The following is an 11,080-nucleotide window of genomic DNA, read 5'->3' as shown; positions in this document are numbered from 1 at the left end:
TTTTTACAGCTACTGGTGATTGTTGTATTTAGAAGTTTTGATTTTTGTAGCTACTGAAAACCTTTTGAATGATTTTATTCAGAAATGCTTAAAATGAATATTTTATAAAATAAATTAGGTACTAAATGCAATGATTATATTCACAAAACTTTCTAATTTTCCACATGATAGAGAATTTTATTATCCAAAGCAGTCATGATAAAAATGGTTAAGTCTGAGATCCTTGTTATCTGCCCTTGGAAACAAGAATGCAATCATTACTTCCATGATTATATTTTTAGCATCTTAAAATCTTTTTAACATTTTTCATAACAATAGAATAAATGTTATTTAAAATAATCAGTATACAGAAAATAAGTTTTATAAAAAGCAGATTCTATACATACAAATAAAAAAATCCAAACATACAGCTCAGCATCTGTATGGGCAGAAATTAAAATGAATTGGGTTATTTAATTAAAGTAAAGCATACTTCCTAGTTTGATCAAGACTCTCCTAGAGGATATACATCCAAATATTTACTGAAAATAGCCTAGGAAACAGGATAAGAGTCTTATATTCCTCTTCTGCAAAGAAGCTTTCAAATTAACTTCTGTATCAACAAATTGTAGGTGCTGTCACCCTGCAGAGACACTGACAAATATCATAAACATACATGTTTTAACCAAAATGCACAATCAAGTCCAATATTCTGCATTCTAAAAATATCTGAAATTTCCAGATAAGTGTTTTACATAAATTTAAGAAAATATTTTAAATTCAATCCCTTTTCTTTGAGTTATGTAAGCTAAGAGGTTTTTCTGTCACTTGAGGATCTCATATCGACTTGATTTAGGTGAACAGCATTTTTCTGCTTTGCCTAATTCAAATAATCCAGTCCTACTTCTAAAGGAATATAACTTTTAAAATTATCACATAATCTGCAAACAATCATATAAAAAAAAGTTGCAATTAAAAAATAAGAACCATACATTGAAATGGAACAAATCAACTTATTAGACTTACACAAATCTTTTGAAATTAGAGTGAAGGAAGGTAACTTTATCATTTTTCTTTTAAGAAAACCTTTCCTTATATAAATGTCTATTACGATAATTTTTTTAAGCTAAAATTATGTGATCAACAAAATATACTTTATTTTACATATCATTGATGTGTAGATAATTAATAAGAATACACTTAAAATGTATACATGTGGTACATAATCAGCTTTTATATTCAATCCCTACCAATGTAGCTTTAGCACACTTAAGGATTTTTTTCCCTCGTGTGGTTTGACATTTTTATAAATGATGCACATACAATTACATATTATATTTATAATTATGATTTACATGTTTAAATATGGGAAACAGTAAATAATTCAAAATCATTTTAAGAAATATGTAACTGTAATGTACATTATTTTTAACTCACATGTATGTAATTCATAATGATCAATTCAGATACAGCTTCCTGTGTATTATCGCAAAGCTCTTGAGAAAACTTTTGATTTTAAGTGCTCTAATTTTACAAAAATACTAATACAACCACAGTTATCCATATTTTACCTCAAATACAAAACCATTCCTAATGTTCTACCTTTTAATATTATTTACTATTTTCAAAAGAATTTGTTTCATTTTAAATTGTTTTTATACACATCAAAACTGAGAAAACTTTCACAAATTTTCCTGTCTTAAGTCACATGTGTAAAGAGGTTTATGATACTTGCGGAACATAACATCTAAAGTTAGCTCAACATATAAATACTAAGCAATGTAAAGAATACTATTAATTAAAAATACGAAAATATGCAGTAAAATGGATTAGAGAAGAAATTATGCATGAAGCAGCAGCTGAAAATAAAGCTTTTTTAATTAACAAAGGAGAAAAGCAACTCTTGTGCTACTTTTCTTACAAAATAACACAATATTTTTATTCATTTATTTTTTCAAAAATAAAATTCGAAGAAATCAAATTAGGAGAGAAATTTATATTAATATATGAAAAAATTGACACATAGTTGACATTGTCTGGCTTGGATTGTACAAAAAGGTTACAAGACTTAAATAAATATACATAACTGTTGAGAAATCTGATCTACATTATGCAGTAGACATTCTAATCAGCAGTTCGATAGTTTGCCTACTGAGAGTAGTTTTTTTCTCCTAACATCAGGTTTAGATTAATATCTCTTGTTTCTTCAACAGTAGGTCTTCTGATGGAAGTTTTTGACCTTTTAAGTTTTCTTGTACAAAATAATCTTCTTTAGTGCTCAATATTTTTATTTGCTGGTATATTCTGCACTACTACCTCACGTGAAATGGCATTTATTGCTGATGTAGCACGGATAGCTTTTAATGTTGGCTCTGCAGGAGCAAATATTTTTTTTAAGCTTTCTATTTCTTGCATAGTAGTGACACTGTCAACTAAATTATTAATTTTCTCTTTTGATTTATTTTTTTCAATATCAACTGTAAGTATATCATTATTAAAAGAACTATTTTGATGTAATTTTACGGTGTGCGGAAAAAATGTCACCCGGAAAAAAGGGAAACGGAAAGAATGTCTCTGGAAAATAAGGAACGGAAAAAATGTCACTCGGAAAATAAGGAACGGAAAAAAAGGAACTCTAAAATCTCGCCAAATAATGTCGCCGATTGGAGATGGGGAAACCTGCCAAACGGGCAGGGTTATAGCGGACTCTCTTGAGGGAGGTTTTAAGGGTAAGACGTTGAGCTGGCTGCAGCTGAGCAAGGTCATTTCGATAGCAGGTTTTCCCAACTTGCCTGCGGGAAAATCGTATGTTTTCCCCCGTGGTTTGCTTCACCCGTTTCCTTAAAGAAACCGACCCACCTCACCCGGAAGGAAAGAATTCACGGGGAGCAAATGTTTCTCCTCTGTTAAATAATGATTGCCGGTCTTTAAACTAAATTTCATCCATCCCTAACTGGAAGCTAACAGCTCGTTCACATTAAAGTGTTGATAAATGACGAATTTTCAGTAAAGACGCCACACGAAAGCTGCTAAACAGAACTATTGGCGTAGTATAGTTTGTTATTTTTTATTACGGTTTAACGAATCTAGCAATAATATTATATTATGCATTCCGTTATTATTTAATCTATCCGTAATATGAAATATAATTTTCTAAACACTAACGGTTTATCATCAGTTAATTTATAAAACGACAGATATTTTATAGTGTCATTTTTTCCCCCCACTTTAACGGTTTATCATTAGGTGTAAGAGACTTTGATCCTGGAGGACCATTCTTTTCGTTTTGCGATTTTGTGTTGAATCACTATAAACGGCGAATCACTTTTCAAACTGTTGCCACCAAATGTTAGAGTCCTGCATTATATTCGAAGAAATTAAATAATGAAAAATGTGCATAAATATATGCATATTTCTCGCATTGTGATAAAACAACGGTACATAAAGCCATCGAATTTTGAATGACGTAATCCTCCTGCGAATATGGGCATCTGGAAGCCCAAATTTGAAATTTGTTTTATTATCTATTTCATATTTTGTAAAACTTTAACGAATTTTTGATTAACAAACTCAACGATTTAAAAGCGAGGAATGGCAACACTATACTAAAAAAAAATTATCTCCAGCGCGCGGAACTGTGTATCGGAAATTCTTCTAAAGATATGCTTTTTTAAAATTCTTTTGCGACATTGCTATTTAAATGAATTTTATGGTTTAAGTGCAAAGAATATGATATTTCATAAATAAAGGTAGCACACAAAACGTTAAAAAAAAAAAACGCCCTCTTTGGACGTAGTTTAAAACCTGAAACCTTTGAGATTTTTTTTTTTTTTTTTTTTTTTTGTTTGTTATTAAGTTTTTTTTTTTTTTTTTTTAATATGAATGTTGGTCCCTCAGCCGACTTGACCAGAAGCAGTTGTCACTTTATTATGCAGTCACCTAATAGGTGGGCCACCTTTGCCTCCTATAAAGAGACGGACCATTAGAACTATGCATTCCCCTGGATTCGAACCCAAGCCGTTAGGTATCGAAGTTGGCTCCCCTAATCACTACACCGTCTGAGCGGCATTTATCATTGGTTAGTTTATAGAATATTATATTCTATACTAATTAATATAGTTATTTTAAAATAATTAGCTAAACCGGCTTGGCTAGTTCCCCCCCTGCCAAATACTTACTTATTCGAGGAAATAACTTAATTATACGCTTTAACGGTAACATATATTTTACACTATATTTATTTTATATTAAAATTTTTCCTATATATAAATAGATACGGCCATACACGCAATCGAATCGGCTTAATGTACTTTCATTTATAGAATAATGCACTTCCGAATGTGAACAGTGAACTTTCTTCTGGTGATTATCTTCCTATGATGATCAGTATTTCTGAGAACTTGGACATCGGTGCTGAGAGCTATTTCTCTAATTCGCAAAAGCCCAAAATCTTATGAACCTGTGGTCATCTTAGAAAGGGTTTACTGTACTTTCTGTCTCTAACTGTGGCAATTTATGGTATGAAAAAATTTCTTATAGTAGAATATAATCCATTCATGCAAGCCCTGTTATAAAAATAATTTAATAAAGAAGCAAAATTATCATTTTATTCAAAATTGTATTTTTCGAGCGAGGTAGTAAAGAGTTCTGACTTTCTTATCGGTTAAATGTTGCTATTTCTGACTTTTAACTTGCTAATCTAACATTTATTTATTTTTTTTAAGCCCAAAGGGGCGTTAGACCCAAAGGGCTATTAGTCTCAAAACGACATTTTGCGTGGTTTCACTTTCTGCGTTGATTCACTTTTCAAACTGTTGCTACAAAATATTATTGCCATGCATTATATTTAAAGAAACTAAATAATGAAGATTCTGCATGAATGCATGAATGTTTCCGCATTTTCAAAAAACAACAGTACCTAGAGCCATCCAATTTTGAATAACGCAGTACTCCAACCAAACATGAGCACTTGAAATTTCGAATTTGGAATTTGTTTTATTAGCTATTCCCAATTTTGCAACACATTAACGAATTTTTTAATTAACAAACTCATCGATTTAAAAGCGTGCAACGGGAACACTGTACGAAAAAAGAAATGTATCTCCAGCGCCCGAAACTGTGTATTGGAAATTCTTAAATTTTGCGCTTTTTAAATATTTTGTGATATTGCTGTGGAATTGAATTTTATGGTAAAGTGCGAAGAACATTATATTTAATAAATAAAGGTACCACGCAAAACGTTAAAAAAAATCCTTTTGGGCGCAATATGAAATATGAAAGCTTTCAGATTTTCCTTTAAATAATGAAAAATCTGCATAAATGTATGTATATTTCTCGCATTGTGATAAAACAACAGTACATAGAGCCATCGAATTTTGAATGACGTAATCCTCCTACGAATATGGGCATGTGGAAGACCAAATTTGAAATTTGGAATTTGATTTATTATCGATTTTATATTTTGCAAAACTTTAACGAATTTTTGAGTAACAAACTCAGCGATTTAAAAGGGAGCAATGGCAACACTCTACGGCTGGGAAAAACCTTTTTGTCTCCAGCGCGCGGAAGTGTGTATGGGAAATTCTAAAGATATGCTGCGGCATTGCTGTTGAATTGAATTTTATGGTTTAAGTGCAAAGAACATGATATTTAATAAATAAAGGTAACACACAAAATGTTAAAAAAACGCCCTTTGGACGTAATTGAAAATCTGAAAACTCAGATATTTTTTTTTTCCCCCAGTGGCGTGGTAAAAGGAACCATTAAAAACGAAGCTGAGCTTCTTAATTACATTTTGCAGCTTTAGAATGATACCGATAATTTGATTATCCAGAACTCGAAATACTGAATAAATTAGAGTTAAATAAAATTCAAAATTAATGCGAAAGAATTTGTTTTAGCAAATTTCGTGAGATAGATTATGTTCTGCTGCTCTGTAATTTTTAATTAGGATCGTAAAAGAAATGTTTCTTGACGAAGAGGTAAAAAATTTATTTATTTATTTATTTATTTATTATTGTTGAAAACAGTCAATTTCCTATTTATGAGAAAACTTTATTATGACTTTGGAGATTAAAAAGTACATATAAATATTATAGTTCTCATTTTTCATGTTTAAATAATTAGTAAGAAATATGTATTCAAACGCAGCAATTGTAGTGTAATTCTAAATGAACTATTTATAACATTGTTATCAATGAAGCAACAATCGTATAATTAACAAAATGAATGCAAAATTCTATTCTTATTGTTTTGAGCTCAAGTTCTATGTTTCAAGAGCTTTCAAGTCTGAATTAATTACTTTTCAGACTTAAAATTGCAGTATAACTTTTGTATTTAAAATTTTGTTAGCAGTTTGTTAGCAGTTCTAAAACAAATATCATGCAGAATTTTAGCAGTATTAGAAAAGGACTCAAAAAGAGCTGACAAGGAAACTTCCTATCTTTTGGCTTTTTTAATTGTTGAAGTGTATGGGGTCAAAATTAAAGCTACTAACAACCAGTTTTTAAGGTTGTTATTAATTAAAACATCTGTAATTTTTAATAAGCATCATGTTTATGAGGAAATGACAATTCAGATAATAAGTATTATCTGAATTATCGTTTCCTAGTCATTCCTAGTATCATCAGGGCCGGTGCCAGAGCATATGCAATCGGTGCGGTCGCACCGGCCGCAGAATTGAGAGAACGCAAAATTTTTAGAACTTTGGAAAGAGCTGGGCGGCAGAATTTTGAAGTTGTAAAGCAGGCACCGTGCGGCAGAACGTCTAGCGCCGGCCTTGAGCATCATTCCAAGTCTTAGTAAATCAGCTTAGAATAATTAGAACTGATTTATAGGAATTTAGCAAAACTGCGCTACAGTAACATATCATTGATAAAAGTATATCCCAGGAGAAAATATTCTTTTTATTATACTATAATGTTCCCTTAAAAAGAATGTAATATTTAGCAATCATACTTAGTATTGCCGATTTTTCAAGAAAAACAAAATTCACAAGGTTTTGCAAGCGAGTACACCACTCAATACTTTACAAATGAGTCGCACTTGATCAAACAAACCATAGGTTTATACTCAACCGTCCAGAAGTAATTTAGTCAGGTATTTTTAAAATGATAATATGCAAAATATAGAATCAATACTAAATATGCATAAATTTTAGACTTCTTGACGTGCTTCCGTGGTGTAGTGGTCTGCACGCTGGGCGCGTATTCCAGAGATCCGCAGAGGGGGTTGCTCATTTTTCAAGTCTCCTGCTTCCATAAAATATCGAATGTCTCTGCAATCTAAGTGAAGAAATATTCGACATAACAGACATTTAACTTTTTCTTATAATATAAATTTTGCATGGGAACAGTTTTACATTGAGCTGAAAATAAGTTTATGTATTCTGCAGTAAAAATTTACATTCATTTAATTAATTATTTATATGTACTGAAAATTGTTTTTTCATTTTATGTAAAATTTATCTGGCGAAATTGAATTTAGAAATTTTCTGCATTGGCTATAATTTTCTTCCTTCTGCAAAGAATATATACGTATATATATATACGTAAACGAGACATATTTTGTCGAATGCCGTAACAGCATTGCCGTATCCTTTTGTGTTAATATATTCAAAAATTTTAAATGCTATTACGTAAACTACAGCATTATATGTTACATGAAGGGGATTAAATTGAATCCAAATTCAAAATATTTACATGTCTTTTCACTCATATTTCTAACAATTTTATTTTCATAGAGAAAGTTACCAAACACTGATGATATAATAAAATTGACAGTCATTTGTGTTCTATATTCTTAAGCAGAATACATAATGCAGCTCATCAGCGCTCCAGCGGTCACCAGGGCCATAGCTAGAAGGGGGCAAAGGGGGCTTCTGTCCCCGGGCGCAGAATCCAAGGGGCGCCAAACTGATATTACGACATTGTAGAATTAATCTTCAGTTGTCCCTGGGCGCTGAAAACCCTAGCTACGACTCTGGCGGTCGCTTAACACTGACAGTTCGACAGGGGCTCAAATCCCAGCAAACAAGCTGGTTGCAAGATAATTTAGTTATTTCTTCCTGTGTAAGGTAAATACAATCAAGTTTCCCATTCTCATACTTCGTTAAGTCCTCCACGAAGGCATCCCTTCTCTTAGACAGACAGTTCCCGTGCTTTGCCATGATTCAAATAACCACCAAAGAAGAAATGAGGAGAAAATGCAGTAGATACTAGCTATTCAAGGGATAGAACAATTATTAATAGATGTAGAAGAGCATTTTTGAAATCATTTCTTGAGTACTAATTCCAGGGAGTTCTAAATCACCGAGAGTTTTTAAATGTTAAATAACTTCAGTGCCTTTAATTGACTCTGAAAATTGGATTGATGGAGTTGAATTTTTTGAATTTTAAAATTTGCAATTTGCTAGAAAAGACGAATTTTCTGCTCAAGTGCTTGCAACAATATTGAAAATTCAAAATTTGCGAATCTATGGGCGACGTACGTCATTAATTACATCAAATGCTTCTAATAATTCTTCTAATAACTAATTTAGAGTTTAACATAAAAACTCTAAAATTGCAGGGACTGTAAATAATCTAAAGATATTTAGAAATACAACAAGATTTGACAGTTGAGGAAAATTGAAAAATACACTAATTATCATAAAAGATGAACTGAAAATAATTATAATGTAAGAAAGAAAAATTTTTTCCTTTCTTTTTGTTTATTTTCACAATTAAAAAAAAATGATATAAATCTAAAATTTGGTTACTCAGGGAAATTGCTATAAATTAAGCATAAAACAAATCAGTGCGAGAATGGTTTTGCATACGAACTGCGACTGCAACACATTTCAACCAGTTTTAACCAGCTTCAGATGTTAAAAAGTTCCAGAATTAAGACCTTCTTATTGTAAATGCACAAAGTTTAAATCTTGGCATAAAATTAAATAACTTGGGCATTTAAAGCCCGAATATTGAAAATTATCATAATTAAGAATTTTTAAATTTTTGCAATAGCATACGTACAAAATAATGATCAACAATTGATTCAAGGCTTTCATACGAATACAATAATCCGAATGGAATGTAAAAGATTATTACTATTCTAATTTATATTGAAAGTTGTTACACGACCTTGAAAAATCAATATTATAATTTATAAGGCAGACATGTAACTGAAATTATTAAATGCCACAAAAATGCAAATATAATGAGACTTTTCTAATGCGACCACTAACGGCGGCTTCAAGCGATTTTTAGGCCACTTATATAGATGGTTGCATTAGAGAGGCAAATGTATAAAAGCCTGTTTATTTATGTTGTAGGAAACACTTTTAGAGTTCGCCGTCATGAGATTCTCTGTACTTATATGTAAAACAGTTACAAATAATACGTCTTACTAAAACGATCTGACATATTTAGGCTTCTAAAATGATGTGAAAAATTTCAAAAAGGAAATCTAACAGAAAAAAATCCTGATTTGGATAATTTAAAGCAGTTAACACAGTTTATGATAAATAAAACATTAATTAAAGCATCACAGGATTCAGTATGAGAAAAAATTAGCATGATCATCAAATCAGATTATTTAGGTTATGGCAAAGTACCATAAGATTATCTGCCGAAGTGAATATGGATGCCTTCATGGAGGACTGTTTATAGCGAGTAGTTGACAAAAATTATTTCATACGTCTGATAGAAACTGCCTCGTACTTATGTTACACATGGAGAAAAACATGAAAATTTCCTGGTAAGCAGCACATCCGCCATGTTATCGTGGCGTGCCAGTCGAACTACCAATATTCAACTATTTTTACCTCTCGGCTGCTAGTGGTCAAAGGTCATTTAAGTTATTCTCTGAATTTCAAAGTTATCTGTCTATGCTTTATTACACATTTATTCATGCTCAGATTTTTGGAAACAAGAGATAAATTAAAAACTGGAATTCTAGATAACCAAGTTAAATAATTAAATTTATTTAATTTTCCCATTTTGATACGTTTTACGTTATGAATACGAAAAGCTCCCACGTATGACTTATTTGGACCTCAATTTGGAGAGTAGAATAAATAAGTTTCTTTAATTTGGTTTGGTTTACTTGACTATAACAAAACGCACGAAAGGTATCTGCCTAAGAGAATGGTTGCCTTCGTGGAAGGCTTCCTAAGGAAAACTAGCTCGTAACCACGTTATATAGGGGAAAAACCACGAAAAGCTACTTTGCTAGGAATCGTACCCAGATATAACAACCAGGGTATTCAGCAACTTAACCGCTCGGCCGCTTTTAAGTTTCCATAAGCTCTACACGTAATTGTAATTAATATAACTACTATAAGTAAAAATCCTTTCTAAGATATCCATCAGCCATTCATCAGATTTCAGCCTATCAGCGGCCGAGCGGTAAAGACGCTGAACACTGGTAGTTCGGTCCGAGATTCCAATCCCGCGAACGGGCTGGCTGCATGGGCACTTTCGTGGTTTTCCCCATGTGTAATATGTATACGAGCCAGTTTCCCTTAGAAAGTTCTCCACGAAGGCATCCCTCCCTTTAGGTAGATAGCCCTCGTGCGCTTTGCCATAATTGAATAATCCTAATCCCTCCATGTTTCTAGTTGATTTTTGATATCTGTGAAGATCACCACCCTAGAAAGATGATATTCAGTGCAAGTGTTTGTTTATACCTATAGAAATGCCGGTCACTTTTGGAAGTGATCGTCTTAAGGAGATGGTCGCCAATCGTTTATGGGCTACTAGATGGTCCGGCTCTGAGTAGGTTACGCATTGGTGCATTGTAAAATGCATTAAATCCTCTCTAATACGATCATCTACGTTTCCAATTATTTTGGTCTTTGGTGGAAGTGGTCATCTTAAAGAGATAATGCTCGGTACAAGTGTTAATTTCTACTCTGAGAAATTATTTTGGAAGAGGTCGCCATAAGAGGGTTCATTGCATATTAAATGTTTAAATCCAGATCGCGTGGTTATGGGATCCATTTTAATTAGATTTTAAAATTTTAGCAAAATAAAAAATCTGAAAGGTTTCAGATTTTAAATTACGTCCAAAGGGGCCTTTTTTAAACATTTTGTGTGTTACCTTTATTTATTAAATATCA

The sequence above is a fragment of the Stegodyphus dumicola genome, chromosome 2 (genome assembly GCF_044657685.1).
Source record: "Stegodyphus dumicola isolate Sdum_Otavi_A_Nest chromosome 2, ASM4465768v1".
NCBI lineage: Eukaryota > Metazoa > Arthropoda > Arachnida > Araneae > Eresidae > Stegodyphus > Stegodyphus dumicola.
The sequence above is the reverse complement of the archived record's forward strand: the minus strand, read 5'-3'. Positions refer to the sequence as shown.